The sequence below is a fragment of the Artemia franciscana genome, chromosome 21 (assembly GCF_032884065.1).
Source record: "Artemia franciscana chromosome 21, ASM3288406v1, whole genome shotgun sequence".
Classification (NCBI taxonomy): Eukaryota; Metazoa; Arthropoda; class Branchiopoda; order Anostraca; family Artemiidae; genus Artemia; species Artemia franciscana.
Window position 1 is genome coordinate 11,542,584 of NC_088883.1, and position 24,902 is coordinate 11,567,485.

Here is a 24,902-nt window from a genome sequence, read left to right on the forward strand (position 1 = left end):
AACCCATATCCTTAATTTTCTAAGCATACCAACTATAAAAAATATTTTCTACGATGTAAAATGTGCCTGTGTATCTTAGTTCCTTTTGACGTAACAAACACCTGCTGGCTGTCGTGGAATGACGGGTTCCCCTTAAAAAGTAGGAATCCTTTTAAAACTAGGGATAAACTTCCCGTAAAAACTAGTGAGGGGATACCACACCTATTCACTTATTTTAATATCCAAATTAAATTGTTGTTGGCCTTTATCCAATCACACACCCCCAAAGCTCAGATCTATAGTAGAGAACACCTGAACTTTTAGCCTCGGAAACCTTTATAACTACTTAGATCTTATTTATAACCCTAAGTTTGCCTCTTCATACAGATTTAAAACATACCTTTTTCAACACTACTTTCTACATGGCTACTAAATAAATTTACATTTACCTTAAACTTAATTTGTAAATTTGACTATATTTACTATTGACTATATTAAATTTGACTCCATTAGCCTAACAATACTACACTTAAAACTAAATTTATAATTCTCCTCAAGTTTGCCATATTTGTTGAATACTATTACAACGGTTTAATCTACATTAGGTTCTAACTTATTTCTAGACAAATAATCTCATATAGATCAAACAGTTTCTAAAGGTTCCTTTGTTAATCTACAACTCAAACAGTATCATCTGCGAACAAAATTATACAAATAGGTACGATATCTAAACTCACCATCAGCACCTCCCTATTCTGTATAAGCGACACTATAGAGATTATAAACAGGAAGAATAATTTAGGAGAGAATGCGCGACCCTGTTTAACACCTTATATCCTCTAAATACCCTTGAAACCCGCCTTCCAGCCCTCATAACTACTCTAGTAAACCTATACACTTGAACTAAAACTAACACAAACTGGATTGGAAACTTATCTCTGTAAGACATTCCATTAATAGAAACTTACAAGTAATTAAAAAAGCTCCTTTAATATTTATAAATGCTGTGTATAATCTAACTTCTTAGAACTAGTATATTTATTGACTAAAGCTTGGAGACTATGTTTATTATCTGTCATCCAAGAACCTTCTCTAAAATCCTCCTGAGCCTTATCCAAAATATTTTTATATTCTATCCAGCTCCTTAGTTTAAAGTCGTAAACTTCACAAGATAACTTCGGTAAACTATTCCCTAAATGAATTCTTCAATAATTATTATGATGAGACCTTTCCACTTGTTAAAAAATGATATCACAACTGACAAACTTCACTCTTCAGGCCACCTATACAAACTTGCTAAAGCTGTAAATAAGCTATTCAAAATGGCAAAAACGTAAATTTTTCCCAACTTCACAATTTTCATCGGAATCCGATCCGTCCCCAGTACAAATTCCCCTTCTAAGGCTTCAGAGTTTTACCTATCTCCTCATAGTAATTGGTGAGTGAAGTTTGTAATTCTTCTCTCTGAGTGGGTATCAAGCCTGTTGATTTAAGTTCTGTGATAAATCCTCCAGTCCATCAACTATCGTACAGTCCAGCGACTCAAGATATTCACTCCTGGTGTCAGCTCCAAGTATTTGCTCGGTTGCAGAAGGGTTATTAGATCTTTGTAATAGTTGCCACATTAGTTTTCTAGTGAAAATACTAGTTTTCAACTTTCTTAGTGCTCTCACCAGTTCATTTTTTTCTACCCAATCATCATTAAAAACCCCTTCTCCTTCTTTTTTTGCAATTCGTCTTTTTACGAAACAAAAGTCCCTTTACTCTCTACTATCTGGCATAATTATCTTAAACCCTTATCTTCTTGACCATTGTTTGATTCTTTGGCTTTCCTCCAATCAAAAAATTCTTTTCTCAATCTCAAAAAAATACTTTTTCTAGCAACTTAACCACCCTGTCTTTCCCAATTTTATAAAAATCATTTTTTGAAATTAAATTAGTTATGCCAGTACTCAGCTATTGCTCAATTTCATAGAAAACTGAATGTTTAGTTTCCAGTTATCCTTCATTCGAGTCTGGTCCTTACTTGTCGTGTTACATACATCTTCAAATCTCCTTGCGCAATATCATCATTCCTTTAATTTCTCTGCCCGTGGTTAACCAATCCACTTCTAGAAGGTCTTGATTGAATGTGGATTTAAGTCACCTAAAAATATACTCTGGTAATCTTTATACAAACCCTTACACTTAAACACCTCTCATTACAAAATGTCTCTCGCATCCTCCTGCCAAATATAACTCCTTTATTCTTGAGAGACATATACGGCAAAAGTCGTAAACTTAAAAATCTCTATAATGATCTTCAACCAAAATATATTCTCTGATAGCGATTACTACCTATCGCATGTACTACATATTTTTCTCCGAATCAACTGAGTAACACCACCATGAGGTCGATTATTCTCACACCTGTTTCTCGAAACAAGGAAAAATTAAGAAAGCCCTTGTTAGATACTGCCATATCCTGCCCTGTGGAAGCTTAGCTAATAAAATCATTATTGTCTATCCTAAATAAATCATTCATTTTATCATCATTACGACCTTGGAATTTCCAAAGTGACAACTCAATATACGTAGTACTTTTCCCATAGTCCTTTTTCTACTATTAACTATTATTCCCCTTGAAATTATCCTCATAATGTCCACCAGAGAAACACCAGACTAGTAGAAGGCCGCCTGATACCGGGGCTCTAGTCTCTAAATTTAAACACAAGACAGCCACTCCTAAGCCATTTGTCATCAAAACTCCACGAAAACTAACTATTCTTCGGTCTTTTCAGTTATTCTGTCGAAGGTAAGCTGCCCCAAGTTGATTACCCTTTTCATTTGGGCTCACCGCAATAAAACACTTCTTTTGATTGTGGTTTTAGGCGTGATACTAGAGTGTTATTTCTAGGATGATATAAATTCATTTTTTTTCTGCCCGCCATCCTCTCATCACCTATAATTTCTACCAAATTCTCAGACTTAGGAACCATAGCTTCCATACTCTTTTTTATTTATTTCACTTTGTCGTTTCTTAACGCACAAAAATAAACGATCTCCAATAGAAAGTTTCAAACACTCAACCTAACGTCTACATGGCCTTCCTCTGTCGTCTGTATTATAACTGGTGTAATGTTCCCTCAAGCGTGCCATTCACTAGCTGAATAATCGGGTGCTAAATTAAGGCCACATCTTCGGATATTCTGAAATGATTTCAGGATTGCTAATTTTATATCTATAGATGGTAACTGGATCAGAATAGCTCGGGCGTCTTTTGTGATGGTAAACGAAATACGTCAATAATATTTTGTTCGTTTATCCTTAAATAGGGCACCACTCTGGCAAAGCACTTATTTCGATCTTCTTTTAGATATCTTTCACTTACAGTCAATGAAAAATCATGTGGGATTCCATTGTGCCATTTCTGTTACAAACACCAAAAATAAGAAGAATAATAGGGAATTTTTTAAGACAGTGGGAAACAAATTAAATGAATATTTATACAATTTCTGTTCTTATTCTATTTTTTCAATTCTTGCCATGGTAGACCGTAGTTCTCTGCTAGTGATCTCAAAATCTTTTGTGCTATTGTCTGCTAAAGAACTTAGTTCACTAATTTGACCATAAAGATTTGTTGCCAGGCTTTGTAAATCCTTCAGTAAATTATTAACTTTCAGGGACATTGCATTAAGAGATTTTTATTTTTCCTCAAAACTATCCAATTTCGCCAATATTAATTGGGTTGCCCCCAATCGATTGTTCATAATTATATTACAGCTTGCCTACTAACAATTTATAGGTCTATCTTAGAGTGTTCCAGCCATTTGCTCCAGTGCTAAAATTATCAAGCGGGTCCCGACTTAGACATATCAACGCTCAGGATGTATTATGTCAACACAAGCGGTGGTATGAAATGAGCAATACTCCACAAATAAATTACTATAAGTCGAGTGCAGTTTTATTACCGCTTTACTGTTATATATACTCCTCTTAGAAAAGTTTTTAAACACCTAATCTGGAGCTTAAGCCTAGAGTTGGAAACAATACCGACCAAAAATTGCGACAATTTAATAGATTTAATAAAAGGAAAAACACAATTTTGATAGCTAAGTGGTGATATAGAAGATGTTTTGACATAAGAGAAGGGAAAGAACACACAAAATTCATAGAAACTCTAAGAGTGGAAAAGGAAGAGGCATAAGAATTAACGGAATCAGAACAATGCGGTTTTAGAAAAGGTAGAGGATGTGTCGACCATGTTTTCACTCTTAGGTTAATAATTGAGAAGTCCCTTCGTTGTCAAACACCTTTGGTCCTTAGTTTTATCGATTATGAGCAAGCTTTCGATTCTGTTGATAGAACAGCGTTAACAAAGGTCTTATCGTTATATGGTATACCAGAAAAATACATTAAAGTGATTTGCGCTATGTACGAGAATAATACTGCTGTGGTTAAGGTAGGAAATGAGGTTAGCAACTGGTTTTGTATTAAATCAGGAGTTAAGCAGGGTTGTGTTCTATCCCCCTTTATATGGATCATTTTGATGGACTTCGTCTTAAGGAGCACAGGAAAGGCAATTGGAGACCACGGAATCAAATGGGGAGGAAGAACGCTCCTGGACTTAGATTATGCTGATGATTTAAGCATATTAGATGAAAGTGTGAGCAAAATGAATGAATTTTTAGAGGTTTTACGAGTTCAGGGTGCTAAAATAGGCTTGAAAATTAATGTTAAGAAGACTAAGTCACTAAGGTTAGGAATAAGTGAAGATGAACAGGTGACCTTAGGTAACGAAAAGATTGATCAGGTTGGGAGCTTCAGTTACCTTGGTAGTATTATTAGTAAAGATGGTGGGAGCAGTGAAGATGTTAAAAGTAGAATAGCTAAAGCTCAGGGTGTTTTTTCACAGTTAAAAAAAGTTTGGAAGAATAGAAAGATAAGCCTACAAACCAAGATTAGAATATTGGAAGCTACAGTGATGACAGTGGTCAAATATGGCTCTGAAGCATGGACACTCCGAAAAGCAGATGAAAATTTACTAGATGTTTTCCAGAGAAATTGCCTACGGATTGTTCTGGGTACCCGGCTGACTGACCGTATTTCAAACAGTAGGTTGTACGAAAAGTGTGGTTCAATCCCGCTTTCTGGGGCTATAATGAAAGAAAGGTTGAGATGGCTAGGCCACGTTCTACGGATGAAGGATGACAGATTACCGAAGATTGTCCTTTTTGGCCAACCGTCTGGGGCTACACGAAAAGCAGGTCGTCCTTGTCTGGGTTGGGAGGATGTCATAAATAAGGATTTAAAGGAAATGGGAACTTCCTGGGAGGGTGTAAAGAGGGAGGCTTTAAATAGATTAGGTTGGAGGAGGAGCGTGCGTAGCTGTGTTGGCCTCAGGCGGCTTGGTGCTGCAGTGAGTTATTAGTAGTAGTAGTATTAGTTTGTCTTAGCTGGAAGTAGTCAGAAAACTTGTTCAATAAATTAGACAAGTAAAGTTTCCATATTGATGGAGATAAAACCCCATCTTGTATCATGCCTGGCCCTGCGTAAATTACAAGGTTCAAAAAACGACCTTCACCTATTTTAGGAAAACAAAAATAATTCTTATACCAATCTCTTAACAAATAAATAACAAAAATATTTATATCCTTTCGAATCAGTAACTAAAGAACCATAACGTTCAAAACATAATCAGAACCATTTCGATTCAGATTTCAAGGTGAAAGCATCGGTTTAAAACTCGATTTTATCATCAGATCAGTAAGCATTTCCAGTGAATTTTAATATTTGCAAATCTAGTTAGATTTCGCAATATTTGGCAAGGGATTTTAGTTCCTCACGGGAGTGAAATTATTATTCAGTGTTTTACTAATTGAGTGATAATCCTATGATAATGGCTCTCGAATTATTTTTCCCTATTGTTTATTTTAAATTTTTTTAATAAGAATGTAGCTTAAGAGGGGAGGTTTTATGTAGTAAGTCTCATCTTACCTTCTGGGAATGGTGTCTCCCTTAAACTTTGGAAAACATATAGCAGAAGCCTACGTTTCCCTCACTTATTGGTATTTGATTTTCTTGAATTACACTACTATTTTCCTATATTTTTTGATTACCTTCTGATATTATCTTTCCTTCTGTTTTTTAATTTTTTTTTCTTTTTTTGACTGCCATTATTCTTGGATTACGCTTAATTACTTGAAGACAAGCATGAGCGAAAAACTTCTTTTGAATACTTTACTGTATTTTCCTGTGCTGTGTAACCACTATCCGAGGGCGTGGAATAAGAATAAATTGTAATCTCGGCTGTAAGTTTCTTTGCGCATGACGCAATCTTATCAGCAAAAACACATCTCTATTCTGAACTTAATATGCAGGGTCAAATCATTAGTCATTTCAAAAATGACAAAAATATTATTGATAAGTCTAGTCTCCCTATATCAGCCCCCAAAGAGAATACGAATATACAAAACTTTGCTGTTTTTAATCCATGTGAAACTCCAGTTGTTAGCAATGCTGTTTCTCCTAAAGTAGCTACAAAAGCAAATGAGATTCCCTGAAAACTGGGTCGGTCAAAAATGGGCAAGGCCGCTTTATGGCATTTTAAAAACACGTTTTTTGTAGCTATACCAATTCTAACAAAAAGAAGAATTTTTCGAGCACTGGGACGCTTAAGACCTGACGTCAAAAAACTAGATTTTGTTTCACAAGCTAATAGGAAGGTCATAGCATAATCAGAATATACATCACAAGACTTATTTTTGTTTATAAGAATGAAAAATGGCCTTGAATATCTCTTGTTTTGGCTTTCGGCATGGATATAAAGACGTACCCATCAAACATATGGGTCTGCTAATTACGAGTTACGGAGTAGGTACTTCGAACAGAAGATTGCATATGAGAGGCGAATCTTTGATGTTTAAGCAGTATTTCGAAGTCTAATTTTTTATGTTTCAAACACTCACAGGTCTAGATAAATATTTGCAGATACTGCAGATTATCTAATATACCAGGTTTTAATTATATATCCTTCGCAGTGAAAATCAATGGACGGTAGCATTAATTTATGAAAATTCGGGCAGGGAATGTTTTTCACTGCCTGTCTTTTTTCAATAAATTAAAAAAACAGGTTTTGTCTCAATAAAAATACTTGCAAATGGCATTTTTCTTATTTAGAGTGTGGGTTAAAAAGCAGTTTCTATTTGAAAATCTTAATAAAATTGCACCGAAAATCAGGAATATTTATTATACTTTCCTATTTCATACACTATTAGTTGGGGAATTAGATTTTACACTTGATATTTCGGAAGGAGTTTAGAAATGTATTTTAAAGAACTTGTAAATTATCAATCTTTATGATATTTAAATTTAAAAAGTTGACAGTAATTTTTTTCTGTCAACTGAAAGTAAGGAGCAATATTAAAACTTTAAATGAAATGATATTACTCCGTATATATGCTGCCTCCTCCTCAGTGCGCCTCTCTTCATGCTTAAGTTTTAACCACTTCTACAAAGTTAATTATTTTAATTAAAGGGTCGTTGTGTTTCAGGAGTCCCTCTTTAAGAATTTTGAAAGAAGGTCTAACTTTAGAGTAAAGAGCGGGGTATCGAGGTGGAGGCAGCCCACGCATGGAGTACTTTTTTCAGATTTTAGTGTTGCTCCTTGGTTTCTGTTGAAAAAAAATAGTTTTTCTTAAAATCTATTTTCTCGTCGTTTTTCGAATAATACCGGGACAAACACTTCCCCCTTTATGGTAATTACCCAAAGGAAGTTCCCACACATAAAATACTTCCCCATGGATTTGTCCCCGTAAAAGTCCGTCATCGATTTAAATGCCCCTCCGCCCCAAAAAAAAATTTTGTTCACTATTCGGGATGAAAAATTCTTCTGAGCATAATGTTACTCAAAAATTAATGGTTTATTACTTTATTTCTGATCGTTTATTAGTTCATTCCGAAAATCACTTCTATGTTGAAAACTTTTCCGAGATACCTTGTCTCCATCGGGAAGTTTCTCGTAGATAATTCTAATAGATAGTTCTTCATGGATTATTTCTCATGAAGTGAATGAGTTGATTTTGTTATGAATTCAGCCAAATTTCCCTCCGTGTGAAATTTCTGTTGAAAAGTCTACCCTCCGAAATCTTTCCTCCATATGGAAAATTGTCCCTGTAGAAACAACTTCTCCTCCTAAGATTATCCAACACATTCAAAGAATCTTTCACAGCCTCCCCTCTCCGGATAATATATCCCCTCGAAAAATGTCCCCGTGCCACTCCCACTCATTTTGGGTTTAATGATACTCTACTTTCATAACAACTGCGTAGACCAGAAATATTCCAGGAAAGCTTAAGGGAATATATATCAGTCTTACATTCCTGACGCGTTTTTAAAAGTTTCTTATGTCCCCCCCCCTGGTTATGACTTCTGTTATCTTACATCATTTTTTACATCCACCATCCCTTTGTTTCTGCCTTAGAACTAATTTTGTATTTATCTGATAGTTAAATGAGAACTGTGATGTTTTGGCATTAAAACACACCCTTTCAGGCATCCCCCTAACTCCTTAACTGCAGAACACTAAGAGGATCTTATTGCAGAAGTTTTAGTGCTTTTTCAAGTTTGTAATTTGTCCACTGCTTACAGATAGTATTAGTTATTGGGATACACGGATTTTTTCGAGGAAAGTTTTATGAAGGGAGGGAAGTGAGGGATTTTCTGGGGGAATTTTCAGTGAGTAAGTAATATTTGGGAATAATTTCCTTTCATTCAATATGTATTTTCCATGTAAGGATTTTCTAGGTGCATATTTTTTTGTGGGGAGGGGGGGGGATTTTCCGGGGGCGATTTTCTCCGGAGGAATATTTTTTGGGGTGGTATTTTGCACAGGGGGCGGGGGCTTTGGTTTGGGAGGTTAAACGTCTAGAACTATCTGAATAATTGGCAAAGGCTTTAGCTTGCAGCTATTCTCCTGGTTTTTCTTTTCGGCGGGGAATCTAGTCATCCAGAAAGACACAGCTATTGGATATTTTTACTCTGAGAATTGTTCGACGTTAGACCGTAAATAATTTTTGGAGAGAAGCTTGAAGCCTTAGGCTCAATAAATTTCTGGGGGAAACCTCAACTTCCACTATAATTAACTCTCAGCCTCCTAAAGTTCCGTGCATTTTTCCATTTGCCACTCTTGTTCTTACTGTTTATTAATCCGTAAATTGAATCAATGGTGACGAAATCAAGAAACGGAAAAACACACAAAAAGCACATAACTTGGGCTATACATTTACACAATAAGGATGGGATAGGGGTAAAAACAGGTGTATTTTACTATTTGCAAAATAATTCTAAGAAAAACCATCGTCCCTGAAAAAATATACAATGGTAATTACTATCAGTTGAACGATAATCCGTTAAAAACCACATATTTAGCAATACGTCCCCGGGTTCCGTCACGGAGTTAGTCTTACCGCCGTTATCTTTTGTTACGTGTAGTGGCTGAACAATGGTATTATTATTTTTTGCAAATTTTGTGTTTTGTATTCCAGGGATCCAAATTTGGTATATCTGCACGGAGTTTATTCCAGTCACTATTTTTAGCACTTAAAATACGCAGTTTATATTTCTTTTTTGTATCCCTTAAATTAACATCATTTTTGAGAGAATTACAGGATTTAAATATCCGTAGCAATCGTCTAGGCTATACCCATTTCCGAGGTCCGACGATTCTGAAGACCACCATCGTGAATACTTTTTGGGAGAGCCACGACTCACTGGAGTTGATTCCTTGGTAGCCTTTTGTATTTTTGTATCAACAGCTATCTATCTCTTCAGCATTCGTAGCAGAGAGAGAATATAAACAATATTTAATTTAAATTAACCTTACTAAAAACATTCCAGTTAGTTTTTCTGTGATTATATTTGACCTTATTACAAATTTCGACAATATACACTTCAAAAACTAGGTTAAACTTGATATACAAGTTATCAGATAAGAATGGAGGCTTCCAGGCTGTCAACAAATTTTAGCAAATTTAAACCAACTGCTTTGACGTCGGGCTAGAATATGAAAATTCATAATTTGGCATACCTGGATCATTCAGTACTACTAATGGTTTCCTGGCAACCAAATCCTCGGCAGATTTACCTTTGAAATCAGAAGAAATATTATTAAGCCAGACCGAGCTCTTGGCATTAAAATCTGTCCCCAAAACATAATTTGCATGATTTCTAAGACTATCTGTACTTGCTAAATAACTATCTACTGAGCACAAGGATGAAGAGCATTACATGAATGGAACTAGATTAGTTCTACTTTTAAGATTAATAGACACTGTAACACATTCATTAATCGAGTTTTCTTAGTGTATATCCCATTTTAGGGATTTGCGGACAAGTGTAGCTGCACTATGAAATAGTTTTTCAAACGTTGTCTTTGAGAAGATATTGTACATATTCGGTATACATGAAAATTTAACAGATTTGTTAGTGTAAGGCTCTTGGATAAGCACGACATCAGGGCAAAAGTCGACCAGTTTGTTTCCTATTTGTGCCGTTGTAGCATAAAAATGCTGTAGGTTAATTTGTAGAAACTGTAAGTTATTCTTATACGTATTTACATGAGACGTGTTCTACATGCATAATCCATAATCGATGTTTTTTTTGTCTGGGTACAAGGTCTGAAATTTCGATATGACATGTTAAAAAATCACCAAGAGTATATGAAGATCAAAGTCACCTTACTTTTAAGTTCAATCTATTTCATTGCAAATTCTGATTTATGTTCAATTGAGAACAGTTATGTGTCGATAAACTTAATAAATTTTCTTTACTGCTCGAAACATCATTTTAAGACGAACTTCATTAATGATTTTGATCCTTTGTGCATTCAACCTGGCAGTAGAAAGTATAAAGAAAAGCTAAAACATTAGTTTCTACATCTTTACACGACAAGCTAAGAAAGAATAAGAAAAATGTTTAATTTTAAGGAACGCGAGAAAAATGAGCATATGGTAAATCAACCCTCAAGATCATCTTATGCGATCAATTAAACAAAAAGAAAGCAAGTTTTTTTAACCTGAAAGTAAGGAGCCACATTGAAACTTAAATTGAACAGAAATTAATTTATGTATGAAAGGGGCTGTCCCCTACTCAACGCCCTGCTCTTTACGCTAAATGTTTTATTGTTTTAAATAAAAGCACTGTGACAAAGAGTCCACCTTTAGCTTAAAGAGTGGGACGTTGAGGAGGGGATATCATCTATCATATACGAAATAACTTCTGTTCGTTTTTAGTTTCAATATCGCTTCTTACTTTCAGTTAAAAAAAGCATTCAGTTTCTGAATGTTTTTGAATTAATACAGGTTTTGATTTCGGTTCATCGTAATCATTAAAACGAAATTTGTATGTTAATTTTTGATTTTTTTGCTAAATGACCCCTTAATCACAAAGACCATTCAATTAGAATAAATAGCTTTTAGCATCACAAACACTGAGATTTATAGCTGCAAGAAAAAACACTACTTAGATACTTATATTAATAAATGACTTGGACCATGCAATATAGGCTTCCTTTGTCCAAGATGGTGAGGGTTCCTAGTGTACATAGTGTACCCAACAAGTCTTGTATATTATGAGGAAACATTCGATTCTATTGAAGACTTTAGCTTTAGCAAAGCTAATAACTTTATTATTAGCTTTAGCAAACTTTCGCAAAGGTCTAAACATTATATGGTCTACTAGACAAATACATTAAGGTGATTAGTGCTGTCTGCGAGAATAATACTTCTGTGGTTAAGGTAGGAAATGAGGTTAGCAGCTGGTTTTTGTATTAAATCAGGAGTTAAGTAGGGTTGTGTTCTATCCCCCTTCTTATGGAGTATTTTGATGAAATCTTTCATAAGGAGTCCAGAAAAGACAATCGAAGACCACAGAATCAAATGAAGAGGAAAAAATCTCCTGGAATTAGATTATACTGATGATTTAATCATATTAGATGAAAGTGTGAGCAAAATGAATGAACTTTTAGAGGTCTTGCGAGTTCAGGGTGCTAGATTAGGTTATAAAATTAATGCTAAGAAGACTAATTCACTAAAGCTAGGAATAAGTGAAGACGAAAAGGTGGCATTGGGTACGAAAAAATTGCTCAGGTTGGCAGCTTCACTTATAGAGTTTGGAAAACAGGAAAAAAAGCCTTCAAACCAAGATCAGAATATTAGAAGCAACAGTGATGAAAGTGGTAAAATATGGCTCTGAAGCATGGGTACTTTGAAAAGTGGATGAAAATTTACTAGATGTTTTCCAGAGAAATAGCCTACGGATAGTTCTGGGTACTCGGCTGACGGATCGCATTTCAAACAGTAGGCTGTACAAAAAAAGGAGTTCAATCCTACTGTCTAGGGCTTGAATAAAAGAAAGGTTGAGATGGCTAAGCCCCGGTCTTTGGATGAAGATTGTCCTTTTTGGTCAACCTTCTTTGGCCTAACGAAAAGCTGGTCGTCTTCGTCAGGGGTGGGGGGGGGGGGTTCATGAATAAATACTTAAAAGAAATAGGAACTTATCGGGAGAGTATAAAAAGGGAGGCTTTGAATAGATTAGGTTGGAGAAGGAACGTGAGTATCTCTGTTGGCCCCAGGTGGCTTGGTACTGTGGTGAGTTAGCAGTAGTAGTAGTAATGACAATAATAATACTAAATTACGACAAAAGAGAGCGAATGATTTCAAGAAAGCTTTTCTTAAACTCAAGAATGATACTTGTTTTGGGTAATCCATGAAAAATGTTAGGAAAAGAGCAGGTATTGAAATAATCACAAATGATTTACAAAGATAAAAAATAATTAAAAAAACAAAACTTTAGATCAGAAATAATCCTTAGCGAGAATTCCCGAATCCAAAATAAGTCTAGATGCACCTATTTATACTGAATTCGCTGTATTAGAGTTATCTAAGTTACTAATGTATGAATTTTATGATGAATAAAAGAAACCAAAATATAGTAAAAACAATGAATTACATCATATGGATTGAGATGGCTTTTATATATTATTCGAGCTGAGGATTCAATAAATTCGATACTTCAGAGTCTAATAAACAACCCTTACAACTTCCCTGTGGTCTATAGGAAAGTGAGGTGTATCATGAAGGATGAATTATATGGAAAAATATATTTGAGGTTCTAGGCTTAAGATCAAAATTATATGCTCATGTATAGATGGTACATGAGTATATGCTCATGTACAGATGGTGGAGATGAAACCAAAGCAAAAAATATTCAAAGTTATAAAAAAAATATCGTTGAAGGTAAATTACATTACAAAATTCTAAAGATGTATTATTCAGAAAACTGGAAAGTTTATCAGCAACTCAATATACTTTAAGATAAAAAAAACGATATAATGATCTTAGAAAAACAAATAAAAAGCTCTAGACCCTCATGACACAAAAAGAATGGTGTTGAAAAAATATTATACACGGTAAATATTATACACGGATTTACTTTTAAAAACCGTCGAATGGCAACCCGTTCAAGTAACGGGCGAGATTCTTATATAATCCCAATTTATTCATGCTTATCTGCCATTTTATATTAGCGAATTTGCAGCCATTTTCTGCATGGAAAATCATTGTAAAGACATTTTTTTGGATGATTTTGAATAATGTTCTTTAAATAACCTTCAGGAGCCATAATACATAATAGAAATTCTTTTAAAAACCTCAGGGGCTGCTTTACCCTAGAATTTCAAGATTGCTGTTTCAAAGTTACTTTCAAAATACCTTCAGGTATTCTTTGCTTTAAGATTTCCTGGGGTTTTACCAAATATTTTCATTTTAAAAAACCAACGAGGATCAGGGCTTGTTTACTTCAAGATTTCCAAAGTATTTCTTCTAAGAAAGCTTCTTTGAAAACCATTGAGCGGCCACCCATTCAAGAAAGAGGCAAGATTCTTATTACACACCAATTTATTAATGCTAATCCGCCATTTATGCAAGCAAATTTGCAGCCATTTTCGAAATGGAAATTTTTTATAAGACTTTGTTTTCATGGAACGAAGGATTCCCTCTATTTTCAGGATATAGAAGCATCAAGTCATCAGCTACTATTTTAATTTGGAACTGAGTATTTTATTTTCCCTAGGGGGATATACAAATGGCTATTAGAACGGAAATTTCATTAGTCTTGCATAAGATCTGGAACCGGTCAAATCATTCTAAAATGAATTCTTATATAAATTGTAAGAAAAATTAAATTTCTATTTATAAGCTGGTGACTATGTCTTTCCATATCCTCCACCAACCAAATTTGAGCTACTTTAACCTAGCATATTGGATATGTTTCTGGATTTACTTCAGAATATTTTAAGTTTTTATCCTATAAAAACCTCAGGGGCTTCCTAGTCCAGTATTACCCTGGTTGTTAGATAAAAATCTTTTAGCCCCCCCCCCACACAAAATCAAGAGTTCCTTTTGAAAACCTTCGAGTGGCCACCCGTTCAAGTAAGGGGAAAGATTCTTATATCAACCCAATTTATTCATTCTTATCTGCCATTCCATGTTAGCAAATTTGCAGCCATTTTATAAATAGAAAATCATAATAAAGCCTATTTTGGAAGATTTTGAAGATTGCTCCTTCAAAAACCTTCATGAGTAATAGTACATAATAGAAATTCTTTTAAAACCCCAGAAGTTCAAGATGGCTATTTCAAAACTTACTTTCAAAAACCTTCAGGTATTTTTTTCCGCAGGATTTCCTCGGGTTCTGTCAAATAATTTCCTTTCAAAAACCCACAAGGGTCAGGGCTTGTTTACTTCAAGATGTGTAAGGCTTTTCTTCTAAGGAAACTTCAGGGGCTTCCTTACTCCAGGATTACCGTGGTTGTTATTTACAAAACCTTCAACCCCCTCTCCAACCAAATCAGAATTTCCTTTTGAAATCCATCGAGCGGCCACCCCTTCAAGTAAGAGGCAATATTCTTATATCGCAACAATTTATTCATGCTTATCCACTATTCATACTAGAAAATTTGCAGCCATTATCTACATGGAAAATCCTTATTAGGACTTTTTTTTATGGAACGAAGGATTACCCCTCTTTTCAGGAAATAGAAGCATCATCTGCTACTATTTTAATTGGGAACTGAGTATTTTACTGTACCTGGTAGGGGGTATAGAAATAGCTATTAGAACAGAAATTTTATTAGTCTCACATAAGATCTGGAGCGGGTCACATCATTCTAAAATGAATTCTTATATAAATTGGAGGAAATATTGCATTTCTACTTATATGCTGGTGACTAAGTCTTTGTATTGCCTCCACCAACCAAATTTGAGCTACTTTAACCTAGCATATTGGATACATATCCAAGACCCTATCCCCCTATTTTGCTCTGCCCGCAATGATAAAAAAGCAAAGTTTTCCAAATAAAAGTAAAGAATTAAATCTACCTAAGGTTTTTGAATTCCTCAGTTAGTTTATGTTGCTTTTATTTTTGCTATAACATAATTAAAAAGCTTTATACACTGTCCATTAAATGAAATATTTAAACACCCCTCTCCATTCACTATCATTCTCAGAAATATATATGGTATTCAGTTTAAATAGTTATACAAGTAGTTTTTTTAAAGAAAGGTTGTTTTTAAAAATTTGTTGTTACGCCTCGTCTGAAAATTTAAACACTTATTTATTCAAAGAGTTATAAAATATGTTCCAGTATGTTCCTCGAAATACTATCTCAATACCCCCGTCTCATTTTCCCAATCCTTTTTTCAGGATAGCGAAAAGTAGTCAAACAAGAGTTTTATGAGATATTTATAATATAAGCTAAACTAGAGAAAAAAGCTAGAGAATAACTAAACTTCAGGGTTACAACTAGGAAAGACTCATTAATATTGTCAAGAAAGAACGCTTACTTGCTTTTTTATGACAATTAAATTATATTATTCACTCTCTTTCAACGATAAAATACATTTACATAAGCATTTAGGCTGATATTTTCCTGGCATAAGCATCTGGTAAATAAGTGAGCCTTTTTTTCGTTGATTATTTAAAATTATGTTTGATAGGTGCCCTAAAGCACTTATTTTGATCTACCTGAATACATGAATCTAGCAGACAATGGAGTGCACCAATTCATATATAATAGCACTTGTTCGGTAGTAGTAGTAATAGCAGAATACTTTTATTAGAAATAAACATTTCTTAATCAATAGCACAACATATGCGAGGCTTGCGAGGCTGTGCTAAATTCAAAGAAAATAAGGAGCGAATATTGAGAATTATTAAATATGGAGAATGAGACTAAATACCGAAATCAGCAACAATAAAAAAGAAAGATATGCAATGAATTACCTTGCGTCACCCCAAGACAACAAAAATAAAAAACAAAAACATATAAAAATTACAAATGAATAACCAATGAAAAATTTATTTTAATTAATCTATTTCAAAAGTATACCTACCGAGCAACTCCACACGTACATAAGACTTAAACTGGCCAAAGCTACCTATTTCCTTGATATCTGTACTCAGTTGATTCCAAAGTTTTGAAGATCTTTAAATAAGCGAAAAAGAAAACCTACTTGAAACTAATCGAGAAACTTCAGTATTACCTTGTATCCGAGTAATTTGGTAGTTGAATATGTAAGAGAGAGTAGAGTTATGCTCATTTAGTCATGTTTTTGTGAGACTAATAACCTGAAAAATGGAAAGCTCACATATCTCGATTAAAACCTTAAAAGATATATTCAAACCCTGGCACTTAAGGTGGAAAACTCTGAGATCTTCAGAATAGCCACCACCATACCTGGACCTCATACCATCTTTAAATAGGTACTTTGAATTACAAAAAGCATACTGACCAGCAATCCCAATATCATAATTCCGGTAAATATACTACCAAAATCAACTAATGAAGCTTCAAAATAGGGCTTTTATATCATTAATATTTAACCTGACTTAAGTCTTTCTTAAAAACTTGCTTGAAAGCACTTTTAATTAACTTTGTGCGAATATAAGGCTATTGTATCGTATTGAAATCATTCAATAGCAGGAGGGGGATAGGATTTTAGATTTTTATCCAATATGCTAGGCTAAAGTAGCTCAAATTTGGTTGGTGGAGGATAAAGAAAGACATAGTTACCAGCATATAAGCAGAAATACAATTTTTCTTCCAATATATATAAGAATTCATTTTAGAATTATGTGACCCGTTCCAGATCTTATGCAAGAATAATAAAATTTCCATTCTACGAGCCATTTCTATACCCCTCCCCAGGGACAATAAAATACTCAGTTCTCAATTAAATTAGTGGAAGATGACTTGATGCTTCTATTTCCTGAAAATAGAAGGAATCCTTTGTTCCATGAAAACAAAGTTATTACAAAGATTTTCCATGTAGAAGATGGCTAGAAATTTGCTAGTATGAATGGTGGATAAGCATGAATTAATTAGTTTGATATATGAATCTTGCCTCTAACTTGAAGGGATGGTAACTCCATGGTTTTCAAAAGGAAATCCTTATTTGGGAAGGGGGGCTGAAGGTTTTTTAAATAAAAACCACGGTAATCCTTTAGTAAGCAAGCCCTTGAAGTCTTCTTAGAAGAAAAACCTTAAAAATTTTCAAGTAAACAAGCCCTGACCCTCGTGAGGTTTTTAAAAGGAAACTATTTGTAAAACCCATGGAAATTCCTTAGCAAAGAATACCTTAAGGTTTTTGAAAGTAACTTCGACATAGCAATTTTTAAATTCTGGGTTAAAGAAGCCCCTGAAGTTTTTAAGAGAACCTCTATTATATACTATGTCTCCTGAATTTTTTTGAAGCGGAAATCTTCGAAATCATCCAAACAATAGTCTTTATTATGATTTTCCATGTAGAAAATGGTAGGAAATTTGCTAGCATTAAGTGGCGGGTAAACATGAATAAATTGGGGTAATATAAGAATCTCGCCCCTTACTTGAACGGGTTGCTGCTCAAAGGTTTTCAAAGGGATATCCTGATTTTGTGCGGAGTGGGGCCTAAGGGTTTCTTAAGTATCAACCATGGTAATCCTGGACTAGGAAGCCGCTGAGGTTTCCTTAGGAGAAAAACTTTAGAAATCCTGAAGTAAATCCTGAGGCATATCCAATATAGTAGGTTAAATTAGCTCAAATTCTGTTGGTGGAGGTTACAGAAACACAAAGTCATCACCATAATAGTAAAAACCCAATTTTTCCTCCAATTTATACAAGAATTCAATATAGAATGATCTGACCCGTTCCACATCTTAAGAAAAACTAATAAATTTTTGTTCTAAGAGCCATTTCTATACCCCCCCCCCCCCCCATCCCAGGGACAATGAAATACTCAGTTCAAAATTAAAATAGGAGCAGATGACTTGATGCTTCTATATACTGAAAATAGAAGGAATCCTTCGTTCCATGAAAACAGTCTCTAACGATTTTCCATGTAGAAAATGGCTGCAATTTTGCTAGTATGAATGGCAGAGAAGCTTAAACTTATTGGTTTGATATAAAAATTTCCTTTTTACTTGAAGGGATGGCTGCTCGAAGGTCTTCAAAAGGAAATCCTGATTTGGTGGGGGGGGGGGGGGCTGAGGTTTTTGTTAATAACAGCCAAAGTAATCCTGGAGTAAGAAAGCCCCTGATATTTCTTAGAAGAAAGACCTTAGAAATATTGAAGTAAGCAAGTGCTAACCCTCGTTGGTTCTTAAAAGAAAACTATTTGGTAAAACCCAAGGGAATGCTCTAGCAAAGAATACCTGAAGGTTTTTGAAAGTAAATTTGACACAGCAATCTTGGAATTCTAGGGTAAAGAAGCCCCTGAAATTTTTAAAAGAATTTCTATTATGTATTATGGCTCCTGAATGTTTTTTAAGAAACTCTGAAATCATCCTAAAATAGTGCTTATAAAGATTATCCATGTAGAAAATAGCTGAAAATTTGCTAGCATCAAATGACGGATAAGCATGAATAAATCGAGGTGGTATAAGAATCTCGCCCCTTACTTGAACGGGTGGCCAAAGAAATCCTATTTTGGAGAGGTCTCTGAGAGTTTTTCCCTATAGCCTTAGTTTTTCAATCAGAACGGACATAAAACAGAAGTTTGTCGGTGTCTTTAGGTTTTTTGAAGAAATCATAACATAACAATCATAGAAATCCAGGGGGTGAAGAGTCCACAAAATATTTCTTAAATGGACTCTCTATTATTATCACGCAAAGAAATTCTGATTTGGTGGGGGTCCCTGAAAGTGTTTCCTACAACCGCAGGATCCTTGATAACGGAAAAAGAAAACAGGATTTTGTTGGGCCCTGAGGGTTTCTTAAAGAAACTATGACTTAACAATCTCAAAAATCATAGGTTAAAGAATCCCTTGAAGGTTTTTTAAGGATAATATTATGTACCACGCAAAAAATCCTGATTTGTTGGGGTCCTTGAAAGTTTTCCCTACAACTTTAGGCTGTTATTCATATCAAACAATAGAAGCAGGATGTGGCTGGGGCCTGTAATTTCTTATTGAAACTATGACATAAGAATCTTAAAAATATTCGAGTAAAGAAGCCTCTAAAGGTTTTTAAAGGACTCCCTATTATGTATCGTTAAAAAAACCTGATTTGGTAGGATCCCTTAAGGTTTTTCTCTGCACATTTAGGTTTTTATTCCTGATGAATAGAGAAATCAGGAGTAAGTGGGACTGAGGGTTTTTGAGGAAACTATGAAATAACAATCTTATAAATCTTGGGGTAGAGAATCCCCAGAAGGTTTTCAGGGGCTATATAAAATATAAAAATAAAGAAGAAGAACTAAAAATGTATTGAAGATGGTTAGTAATTAATTTTTGATTAGTACAAAATTTACAATATATATACAATATATTACACAATATTTACTTTTTGGATACATAAAATGGGAAGGTTTTACCTTTCTACCCTTAGATATTATTTTATTAGCTTCACAGTAGTAGTATTAGTACTAATAGTACTAGTTGCTTGACTAAATACTGTAAATAATACTTATAGTTAAAGCAAAAGTAGTAGTAGTAGTAGCAGTTGTATGAATATATTGCCCTTTGGTCAGTTGATATTCATCTCATCAAATCCTGAAAATTTCCAACCTAATACAAGTAGTAATTGCGATGATATTTCCAATATTCTCATTTATAACCTGTATAGTAGAAATAGTAGTAGTAGTAGAAGTATTAGTAGTAGTAGTAGTAGTAGTAGTAGTAGTAGTAGTAGTAGTAGTAGTAGTAGTAGTAGTAGTAGTAGTAGTAGTAGTAGTAGTAGTAGTATTAGTAGTAGTGGTAGTAGTAGTAGTAGTAGTAATAGTAGTAGTAGTAGTAGTAGTAGTAGTAGTAGTAGAAGTAGTAGCAGTATTAGTAGTAGTAGTGGTAGTTGTAGTAGTAGTGGTAGTAGTAGTAGTAGGAGCAGTGTTAGCAGCAGCGGTGTTGTGTTATTAGTATCTTTGACGGTATTATCTACAATATTAATAGCAATAGAAGCAGTGGTCGTATGTAAATATTCCCTTTTCTGTAAATTGAACATTCTTTATAATTTCTTTAGGGTTATAAATTAACTTAATTATTCTTTCCTCACAAACGCTCTTTTGAAAACCTGTACGAACACAATATTTTACACTCCGCAAAAGCTCTTATACCCCTTCACTGTAAAAAAACCTCCACCCTTGAAAACACCACTGGAACGAAAGAACTTTATCGAATCTTTATGTGGCGAAGCTCTAGACGCCACCAAAGTTGAACTAAGGCCTGGAAGGAACGGTTGGCGTAAGGCTTTATCTCACGGGGGAAAAAATAGCACTAGCGATTAAAAATAGAAATTCGGTAGCCGATGCCAAAGTAAAAACCCTTTTGTACATAGGACTGATTAAAGGGATTCCTGAACCCCATCACGCAGAGGTAATTCAAAGTCTAGTTTCTGGATATAACAAGTCAGCGAAGTTAATGACCTCAAATGCCCAAAATGAATGAATTTTATATTAACAAGCGTTTCGTCTCTCGGAATATAAATGGTAGTCTTAATACCAAAATTACTGTGCTTGAACAGCTCTGCCTCACCGAAGTAATTATTTGTCTCCAAGACCACTTTCTGTCTAACGACAGCAGAAATATATTCAATACCTTACCCTCACACATGGTACATTTTGTACCAGCGAAAGAACCTAAGAAACAATGGCAACCCTCGGGTGGACTTGCTCCGCTAATAAGTGGGCATATCAACCCAGAATTTTTCGCTTTTTCCGGCCCTTTCTTAGCAGTTAGAGTTGGCGAGACTGTTATAATAAATGTATACCTGCCCACCGACTACACACCGACTACAGTGATAATTATTCCGAAATTAAGTTTGCTCTGGCCTGCAAAGAACTGGGGAAATGTATGAATAAAATTAGTGCTTCTCATCTCCTTTGGATTTTATTGGGGGACTTTAATAGTAATATATCCAACAGTGAAAGCTCGCGTTCAGCTCTTCTGCTTAGTCTGATTCCAAATGAAAGTGCTCTTGTACCGAAAGCTGGTGACTTTACGTACATTCACCCTACCAGTTCAATTTCTAACCTTGATCATGTCCTTGTATCTAGTAGTATTTTTAGTAGCTCGTTAACAGCAGATGTGCTCCGTGAATTATTTTTTTGACCATTTACCACTATCGTTTCAAATCAGTGCATCATTTTATCGAATGCGTGCAAATCGACCTTTAAAACGGAGAACAATCATTGAATGGTGTAAAACAAATTAGGCTCAGTATCAGTACTGGCTTGATAATCTACTTTCGAAGATAAAGATACCTTTTGACTTGCTCCAAACATCAGTACCTATTCCCACGTCTGAAACTCGTCTAAAACTAAATATGTACTCGTCACTTATTTCGCATGCACTACTATAAGCGGAATTAAACTTTGTCCTTTGATCCAGAGTCCGTGCTGGGTCACAAGTTAAGGGAAGGTCCGGGAACCCATCCCTTATTGAAACCAGCCAGAAGGCCAAATTTTGGCTTGGCATATGGATAGAATGCAGGAGACCCAAGAACTGCATAGTGAGCGAAATCTGGATTTCCACAAAGTGCCACTTTTCCAAAGAACTGCAAAAAGTAGAGCCACTATTCGTTCTGATTTTTCAGAAAAGATAATGAGTAGCCCAACGCTTCTATGGAAAAGTTCGACCCGCAGCCAGAGTGAAAGAAACGCTCTGTCAGCTCATTTCGCTGCGGAGGCCTGGCAACTGCGTTTTTTGAAAGAGTTTTCAGAACCTGATTCCAAAGTAGAATCCCTTAAATGTGATCTCAGTCGGATACTGTCAAAAAAGACTGTGCCTACGTTTATTTTATCACTGTCTGATATTAGGAATTCCACGCAAAAAATTAAGAAACCTTTTTTGAGGGGTAAAGATAATATTTGGACTAAACACATTCTTTTTGGAAGTTCCCTACTATTTTGTCACCTTGATCTCATGTTTCAAATGATGTTCACAACTGGAATAGTTCCGAGCTCGTTCTCTTCTGGTCGTCTTACTCCTGTTCCAAAAAAAATCGCTAAATGAGTGTTCTTCATATCGCCCTATTACAGTTGCTACTACTTTCTGCAAGATTTTTGAAACACTCGTAATGTCAGAACTTACAGATAAATTCTACATACCGCCATATCAGTTTGGCCTGCAAAAGGCCTAGGGTGTGCTCACGCACTTACTGCACTATCGTCAAAACTTATAGATATTCATAAGTGTGGTGATTCGCTCATCCTAGGGAGTTATGATGTAAACCATGCTTTTGACACTCTGATTCATGCACAAATTCTCCTTGAGCTATATAAACGTTTAGTTGACACGTCTGCCATTCTTGCTTTGCATGATATGTATAACCATCTTGCTGTTGTAATCAGGCTTCCTGATGGAACCATAACACGTTTCGTTATTCCAGTCCGTTGAGGCGTCAGACTAGGTGCCCTTACTTCTCCAGTTGCCTTCAATAACTGTATTCTGAACGCACAATCCAGCGCAGTTCCTTCGTGTATTTTAAAAGGCACTGATGCGTCAATTATTGCTTATGCAGATTTTATTTTTAACCCCAGTCAAACAGTACAGTCATTCAAAAGAAATTTTGCTGTTTTAAGTAAAAAATATGCTAAGATTAACCTTACTTTCAATAGAGGAAAATCGGACGTGGTTCTGTTCAACTGCGTTGAAACTCAAGATGGATTTACTATTAATCTCGACGGCCTGCCACTTTCCCCAAATTAACATATGAAATATTTAGGGCTTCCTATCGGTGACACTCTTAAAACAACTAGAAGGCTCTTGATCCTTCATTTCCAACGTCGAACAGCAACTGCATACGGAAGCTTGGTAGCAAACAAACTTCGACTCAACCGCAAACTGCTAGCAAAACTTTACAATACTTCTGCACTCCCGAATTTCCTATACCTTGCACCTTTTTGGCGTAAGTTTACGATAAACGAGACGAAGGAGCTTCGGCGAATCTATTTTCGGTGTGCCAAATACCTGCTTGCCCTCCCACCATGGTCAAGCAACTCCTGGGTCATTAAAAGATACGGCATCATAGACCCAAATGCTTCTATCAGAAAAAGCATAGAAGCTTATAATAGTAGAATTGTTCGACACACATGGAGCGCTATTTTGATTCAATGAATGTTTTAATTTTGCTTTTGTATGTTTTAATTATTTTGAAGTAAGGTGAAGTGTTGTTTGGATTTTTGTTTATTTTTAGGTCATCTTCTTTTTCCTCTTTTCTTTTATTCACATTGTACTCCGTCATAATATGGTTTGATTTAGTTCAACACTCTCCTAAAGTTTCTCTGAAAGACTCATCTGAATGTTCTTCGTCTTTTTTGAATGTAAAGCTGAAATATGTCCACTTTTCTCAACAACACATACTATATAAGAAAAAGGAATGAATCACCAAGCATACAGCACTTGCCCCAAGGGCTTTAGGTGCATTGATATCCCCAAACACAGGTTTCCTGGACCTTTCAACTACACTTAAGATAATACGTGTCAAAGTTTCATTAGAAATATTTGGGATATAGATGGGTCTGGGAGGAAAGGGAGCTGGACGCCCTCCAGTCACTTTCGATATTTAAAAATGGTAATAAGACTTTCAATCTCAATACAAATCTTCCATGCTACCTAGGAATAGCTTACAGCTGTTTCTCCCGGGCTCTGGGTGTTTTATCAACCCTGGGGGCCTATCAATATTATCCTTGGGCAATTTTGAACAACATGGCTATATCAACGTTTTGATTGGAGGCATATGTGGAGAAAAGGTGAATGGCAAGTAGATTGCCTTAAGATCACTTTTGACTCTTAAAAAGAAAACTAAAACATTTGATGTCAAATCAAATTAACCTATTCAATAGTTTCTAAGACCAAAACTCTCTTAAAACCCTATATGATTTCAATTGGAAACTTGAATAACTTGTAGCCCTTTTTCCCAGAGGCTCTGGGGGTCTCATTAATCCAAGAAGTATTGTTATTTCGCTTTTGGTCCATTAGAAAAAAAATTCTCCAAATTTTGATAGGACACATTTGAGGAAAAACGACATGGAGGGTTGGTTCCCCTTTTATCACTTTTCACCCTTAATAAGTGTTAGAATCTGAATGCTTGATATACAAAAATTCTGAACCATCCAACATTCATGGTTCTCCATAGGAGCTCCTACCCCCCAGTCGAGACTAAATCTCCCTGAGAATTGATATTAAAAATCGCGGATACTATCCTAAGCTTTTCATATCCAACCCAACACTCAATATATCCAAGCTGTTAAAGAACCCGTTGTGGTACAATCAAATTCATATTATAAGAATTTGTAGTTTCTCTGAATAGGTCTTTGATCTTTCCCTCCCTCCAAACGTTTTTTTATTTTACTGTAAATTTGTAATTCTCTCATTGGGTATTCGACGTTTTTGTCCCCCTTAAGCTCTTTTTA

General features: G+C 35.1%; 1 protein-coding gene across 1 annotated transcript in view; it reads left to right on the plus strand.

Moving 5' to 3' along the window:
• Nucleotides 1–20,490: 20,490 nt before the first annotated feature.
• LOC136040760 (carnitine O-palmitoyltransferase 1, liver isoform-like) overlaps nt 20,491–24,902 on the plus strand; it is a 268,112-nt gene continuing 263,700 nt past the window's right edge. The window contains exon 1 of the mRNA XM_065725082.1: nt 20,491–20,495. The gene's annotated coding sequence lies outside the window, so the exon portion shown is untranslated. The remainder of the gene's footprint in view (nt 20,496–24,902) is intronic.